The sequence below is a fragment of the Bombus affinis genome, unplaced genomic scaffold (assembly GCF_024516045.1).
Source record: "Bombus affinis isolate iyBomAffi1 unplaced genomic scaffold, iyBomAffi1.2 ctg00000209.1, whole genome shotgun sequence".
NCBI lineage: Eukaryota > Metazoa > Arthropoda > Insecta > Hymenoptera > Apidae > Bombus > Bombus affinis.
In genome coordinates this window covers 125,001-132,500 of record NW_026108913.1, presented here as the reverse complement: position 1 = coordinate 132,500, position 7,500 = coordinate 125,001, and the positions used below count along the sequence as shown (strand labels likewise).

Genomic DNA, 7,500 nt, shown 5'->3' with positions numbered 1-7,500 from the left:
CATCGATGCGACGGTCCTCGTCGTTGTCAGTCGCTCGCGCAGAGTATATCTCTACGCACGAAGAGACGGAGTGGGCATTAGATCCCTGGGGCTATTCGAGTAAAACGTCTTAAGAAAAGACGGTTGTACGGCAAAATTCCGCACCGTTACCAAGTTTACTTTTATCTGAGGCTGTTCTCCTTCTCTCCTCTCTCGACCGAGTTCCCATATTTGCTTTCTCTCAGTCTCGCCAAAATAATATTCATTTAAGACGACGTCGGGGGCGCGGACATCGTGCTCATCGAAAACCTGCAAACGTATGCAAATCTGCTGATATGAAAAAAAAATCGGTCACGAGGACAACACTACGTATATATATATATATATATATATATATAATATATTCGATAACCGACACGAAGCGGTGCATAAGCGGGCGGTCGTACGAAAGGACGACTCACGACGCCGCTAGCACTCACGCAGGTCCGTGACGGTTCTCTCCGCTCTTATTCGTATCCTTCTTCGTGCGCTTCCTCCGACTCTGAAACGTTCTACGTATCGTAAGAACGACGGCGGGTTGTCGAAGGCACCAAGGGACAGAGAGAGACAGAGGTAGAGTTTCGTAGTGTCTCCCGTGAACACGATAGTTTATATATCGAGCATGCGTACGAATTGCACGGTCTCGACACGACCGCGACGAACGCCGACGAGCGTCCAACAATCGCTCGTACGTCGCGTACGTTCTCTCGCGTCCGCTCTTGTTCGTATCCTTCTTCGTGCGCTTCCTCCGACTCTGAAACGTTCTACGTATCGTAAGAACGACGGCGGGTTGTCGAAGGCACCAAGGGACAGAGAGAGACAGATAGAGAGGAACGACACGCAACGCAAGCAGTCTTAGGTTTACGTGAGCAACCCTCAGCCAGGCGTGGTCCAGGAATTGTATCCGTGGACCGCAATGTGCGTTCGAAATGTCGATGTTCATGTGTCCTGCAGTTCACACGTTGACGCGCAATTAGCTGCGTTCTTCATCGACCCACGAGCCAAGTGATCCACCGTTCAGGGTAATCTTTTCATATATTTTTTAAAACTCTTGTACTCCATGTACTCTTAATACTCGGTTCGAGCGAAGCCGAGATCCGACACGACCGACCAACGGGAATCGGACGCGCAGAAGTCGCCGGAAGATCGACGACACGAAAACGTTCGAAAATGAAATCCGACGAACGCGCGAAGATACGCGCGTCCGCCGGCCGGGCGAAAAGTACATTATGATATATAACAACCATCGAGATCGAAGCTCCGTTCGTCAGGAAACGACGGGGATATAACACCCGATTCTGAATCCTCTGTGCAGCACACGATCTCGCGAAGAAATACGCACGGTGGCTAGCCCATATATATATATATGTGTGTGTGTGTATATATAATACGATATGCATTCCTCTCGTCCAATTATTCAAGAAAAAGAGCGTGCGCCTCCATCGTTCGGGTGATGTAAAGATTCGATGGGACTCGCGCGACCCTCGGCCTCGAGCGGTCTTTCCTCCCAATATCCAGAAGCCGAGCTTTGAAAAAACTCTAGCGACGGCACGGGTGTCCGACTCACGACATCGAGGCTTCGAAGTCGGCGATCTCCTCCGAACGGATGGCGATCGCGACGACTCAAAGCGTGAAAAATCGACGAAAGAGAACACATCTCCGTTCAGGTGATTGTTTTTTTTAAAAAATAAAAAAATTCGATGGGACTCGCATCCATCTACCTCGCGCGGTCTTTCTTCCCAATATCCAGAAGCCGAGCTTTGAAAAAACTTCAGCGACGGCACGGGTGTCCGACTCACGACAACGAGGATAGACAGCCTGCGGTCCCCTCTGAACGGGTTATATGCGACGAACTAGACGAAACTTTAGTCGTTCAGGTGGTATAAAAAAAAAAAAATTCGATGGGACGCACGCGCAGCCGTCGTCCTCGAGCGGTCTTTCTTCCCAATATCCAGAAGCCGAGCTTTGAAAAAACTCTAGCGACGGCACGGGTGTCCGACTCACGACATCGAGGGTAGACAGCCTGCGGTCCCCTCTGAACCAACTTCGGCTAGACTAGTTACGAATCGTTGCTACGCATCGTCATCATAGTCATCGTCATCATCATCATTATCATAGCGGGCCAACATCCACGCAATGCGTTTTCGTTCTAGGTTACCCGATCCACGAGTATGTTACAAGTGGTTTCGTTATTTCGAACAAAACGACATACGAAGAACACACGCCCTATGGGTAGGAAGCACGTTTCGAGAACGACCGAGAGCGGTGAAAGAGACGAAAGGTCGACGCGCATAAGGTATCCATGGATCTTCGAAGAGAACCTTCGAAGATATGTCGGTATCCTTTCTACATGCGCGACTCGCTACTCGTACTTTCGCTCTCGTCGACTCGTTTTAGTCGCTTCGTTCGATCCCAAAGAGGAGTCTTCGATGTCCCGTTGCTAGGAGGAGAGCAAACGCAACACAGACCACGAAACATAGAAGAGAATAGGCGAGCATGATCTCTCCGACACGAGGCACTTTAGAGATTTTGTTATTCGTTTGTACGGTCTCCACGACGCAAAAAAAAAAATACGAGATCGTGGCGGCGGGTCTTTCTGTATACGGCCTCACGCAAGCGCCTCGATCTCATTTCTCTTTACGGGTGGTTTCCATTCGTAATTTTTCGTTCGATATTCGTGTCAAAGTTTAATTTTCGAAAGCTCAAGTTCCCATTTATAGTTTTATTATAAAATCATAATATTCGCAGACGGCGGGTCTTTCTGTGTACGACCTCACGCAGGCGCCTCGAATTCGTTTATGTATGTATATATATATATATATATATATATATATGTATCTCTTCATCCCGATGATCGAGAGAGAGTGCCACCTTCTCTTCATATAGTTTCGTAGCTGGAGGGTCGTCTCCTCCTTATGTCTTTTCATCATTTTGCCAACGGAGTAAGCCACGCTCCGGGCGAATTTAACTGTTCTTTGTTAAAGTATATAGCTTGTTGATACGTCGTATATACTTTGGTTCGTCGATATAGGAGGAGTACGGCTCCTTACCGACTTATACAGTTTCGTATTTTTCAAGTGTTCAAGTCAAATTCTTTAAGTTTTTGTGTTATATCGTTAATGATCCTTCCGCAGGTTCACCTACGGAAACCTTGTTACGACTTTTACTTCCTCTAAATGATCAAGTTTGGTCATCTTCCCGGTAACATCGGCAATGCTTATCACATTGGCCGCGCACCAGTCCGAAGACCTCACTAAATCATTCAATCGGTAGTAGCGACGGGCGGTGTGTACAAAGGGCAGGGACGTAATCAACGCGAGCTTATGACTCGCGCTTACTGGGAATTCCTCGTTCATGGGGAATAATTGCAAGCCCCAATCCCTAGCACGAAGGAGGTTCAGCGGGTTACCCGGGCCTTTCGGCCAGGGAAAACACGCTGATTCCTTCAGTGTAGCGCGCGTGCGGCCCAGAACATCTAAGGGCATCACAGACCTGTTATTGCTCAATCTCGTGCGGCTAGAAGCCGCCTGTTCTTCTAAGAAGATTTGTTTGTACGTTGGTAGTAAAAACCCACCGACCGAAGCCGGGGGCCTTCGAGATACCATAAGTTACGTCTATTTAGCAGGCTAGAGTCTCGTTCGTTATCGGAATTAACCAGACAAATCGCTCCACCAACTAAGAACGGCCATGCACCACCACCCACCGAATCAAGAAAGAGCTATCAATCTGTCAATCCTTCCGGTGTCCGGGCCTGGTGAGGTTTCCCGTGTTGAGTCAAATTAAGCCGCAGGCTCCACTCCTGGTGGTGCCCTTCCGTCAATTCCTTTAAGTTTCAGCTTTGCAACCATACTTCCCCCGGAACCCAAAAGCTTTGGTTTCCCGGAAGCTGCCCGCCGAGTCATCGGAGGAACTTCGGCGGATCGCTGGCTGGCATCGTTTATGGTTAGAACTAGGGCGGTATCTGATCGCCTTCGAACCTCTAACTTTCGTTCTTGATTAATGAAAACATTTTTGGCAAATGCTTTCGCTTCTGTCCGTCTTGCGACGATCCAAGAATTTCACCTCTAACGTCGCAATACGAATGCCCCCATCTGTCCCTATTAATCATTACCTCGGGGCTCCGAAAACCAACAAAATAGAACCGAGGTCCTATTCCATTATTCCATGCACACAGTATTCAGGCGAAGGTAGCCTGCTTTAAGCACTCTAATTTGTTCAAAGTAAACGTATCGGCCCACCTCGACACTCAGTGAAGAGCACCGCGATGGGATATTAGTTGGACCGCCCGCGAGGAGCTAAGCCCACCGATAGGACGTACCACATAATGCCAGTTAAACACCGCGAGCGGTGAACCGACACTGTGACACACAGATTCAACTACGAGCTTTTTAACCGCAACAACTTTAATATACGCTATTGGAGCTGGAATTACCGCGGCTGCTGGCACCAGACTTGCCCTCCAATTGGTCCTCGTTAAAGGATTTAAAGTGTACTCATTCCGATTACGGGGCCTCGGATGAGTCCCGTATCGTTATTTTTCGTCACTACCTCCCCGTGCCGGGAGTGGGTAATTTGCGCGCCTGCTGCCTTCCTTGGATGTGGTAGCTGTTTCTCAGGCTCCCTCTCCGGAATCGAACCCTGATTCCCCGTTACCCGTTACAACCATGGTAGGCGCAGAACCTACCATCGACAGTTGATAAGGCAGACATTTGAAAGATGCGTCGCCGGTGCTAGATGACCATGCGATCAGCACAAAGTTATTCAGAGTCACCAAAACAAACGATGGACGGACAGACGAGCCATCCGCCACCGATTGGTTTTGATCTAATAAAAGCATTCCTACCATCTCTGGTCGGAATCTGTTTGCATGTATTAGCTCTAGAATTACCACAGTTATCCAAGTAAATGTAGGTATGATCTAAGAAACCATAACTGATTTAATGAGCCATTCGCGGTTTCACCTTAATGCGGCATGTACTGAGACATGCATGGCTTAATCTTTGAGACAAGCATATGACTACTGGCAGGATCAACCAGGGATCTTATAATATATTCCCAAAAACCAGCATTTTCGTTTAAAAGTTCTCTCTGTGTCGTAGGTGGGACGTAAGCACCGTACGACGAGACTTTTCATTTTATATATATATGTAATATGACTTAGAGAGCAACGTTCCATGGTTCAGTAACAACGTCACTCAGCCACTTTAATTCTCCTCCTCTCTCACCATCATATATCGATACAAAGATTCATACTTCACAGAATTATTTCTGTTTGTAACTTTTCTCCTCCAACTTCTCTCGTAGAATATAACTTAGCGGTAAAGCACGTATACGCATGCTGGACATACCGTAAGAATATTCTTTTATAAGCTTCAACACCTCTGTAGAGACGCGTTACCAGAAGATAACGCACTCTACAGAACGCCAAAAGGACCATCGTGCAGCTACAAATAGCTTACAACCGATGGTCTCTGCAAGAATGGCTACTCCGTAAGTACAAGCACACACGCATCCAACTTTTGTCAAATACGTGCACACAGGTCACCAGCTTCCCGACTAAGGGGAAGCTTGCCACGTTAACGGTCATTACGTCCTAGACTTCGACCCGCGGCGCAGCAGTGTAGAGAAAAAACCAGTACGAGAACGGAGGAACAGTCGAGAAATAGCGTAAAATACACTAAGACTCGAGGAGCGGTGACTGAATTCTCAACCGAGGCCGTAGAATAGCCACGCGCCCAGCGCTGTTCCGACCGAACCGTCCGGCTCGACGCTTCTCTTATAGATACCAAGGGGCCGGCCGGAAGGCCGGCGCCGGTCGGGCTAGCGGCCGCGCGCTTATGGTGCAAAACCTCCGTAGCAACGTACCGTTCGGAAGGGACGCTGGAACTTAGTCGCTCGCACGTTCAATAACTACTATATAAAGGCGATATCCAACCATCGAAATATTTTACCACAAGCATTATTAACATATTATAAATGCATTTTTACCAAAAAATTAATTTTTTTTTTCACCGAAAAATTGCATCAGTAAACATACAGTTTTATCGACTATGGACGAAAAATAACTTTATAATCGATTAAAACACGTTAAAATAACACGAAATATGTAAAAAGATATATACCTTGTAACATTAATTAACGAAAAAATTGCAAAAATATCCCAGTCGTATCAGTCCGACGGAAGCTAATTTTTCAAAAAATTCGACAAAAATGTTTAATCCGATTGTATTTAATAGAGATATAACGATCCCTGTCAAAAAAATTATACCTTATAACGCTTTTTAACGAAATAACTCGAAATAACCATTTCGGACTTTTCGCACCGGCCGAACTTCTTCAAAGTCCCAACGTCCCGTCGCATAGTTCCGTTTCTAGAAAACGTTCCAGCGACCAAATAAACGCTTAATCCCGACGTAAAACGTCGAGATACGTCCATTTGTGCAAAAATATTCCTACCTTGTAACACTTTTAAGCGAGATAACTCGAAAAAACGTGTTCGATACGGAAATTTTTCAAAGTCCCAACGAAAAAATCGAAACTTTGTAGAAGGTCTTGGGGACGACATAAACGCTTAATCCCGACGTAAAACGTCGAGATACGTCGATTTATGCAAAAATATTCCTACCTTGTAACACTTTTAAGCGAGATAACTCGAAAAAACCTTTTCGGTCTTTTCGCACCGGCCGAACTTCTTCAAAGTCCCAACGTCCCGTCGCATAGTTCCGTTTCTAGAAAACGTTCCAGCGACCAAATAAACGCTTAATCCCGACGTAAAACGTCGAGATACGTCCATTTATGCAAAAATATTCCTACCTTGTAACACTTTTAAGCGAGATAACTCGAAAAAACCTTTTCGGTCCTTTCGCACCGGCCGAACTTCTTCAAAGTCCCAACGTCCCGTCGCATAGTTCCGTTTCTAGAAAACGTTCCAGCGACCAAATAAACGCTTAATCCCGACGTAAAACGTCGAGATACGTCCATTTATGCAAATATATTCCTACCTTGTAACACTTTTAAGCGAGATAACTCGAAAAAACCTTTTCGGTCTTTTCGCACCGGCCGAACTTCTTCAAAGTCCCAACGTCCCGTCGCATAGTTCCGTTTCTAGAAAACGTTCCAGCGACCAAATAAACGCTTAATCCCGACGTAAAACGTCGAGATACGTCCATTTATGCAAATATATTCCTACCTTGTAACACTTTTAAGCGAGATAACTCGAAAAAACCTTTTCGGTCTTTTCGCACCGGCCGAACTTCTTCAAAGTCCCAACGTCCCGTCGCATAGTTCCGTTTCTAGAAAACGTTCCAGCGACCAAATAAACGCTTAATCCCGACGTAAAACGTCGAGATACGTCCATTTATGCAAAAATATTCCTACCTTGTAACACTTTTAAGCGAGATAACTCGAAAAAACCTTTTCGGTCTTTTCGCACCGGCCGAACTTCTTCAAAGTCCCAACGTCCCGTCGCATAGTTCCGTTTCT

General features: G+C 46.3%; 2 non-coding genes across 2 annotated transcripts; both read right to left on the bottom strand.

The window, feature by feature from the left end:
- Positions 1–888: 888 nt before the first annotated feature.
- LOC126927738 (5.8S ribosomal RNA) lies at positions 889–1,043 on the bottom strand. Its single transcript, XR_007715835.1, has one exon. It is a non-coding gene; the product is annotated as a 5.8S ribosomal RNA (ribosomal RNA).
- Positions 1,044–3,135: 2,092 nt separating this feature from the next.
- Positions 3,136–5,058, bottom strand: LOC126927754 (small subunit ribosomal RNA). The gene has a single exon (XR_007715850.1). It is a non-coding gene; the product is annotated as a small subunit ribosomal RNA (ribosomal RNA).
- Positions 5,059–7,500: the final 2,442 nt, after the last annotated feature.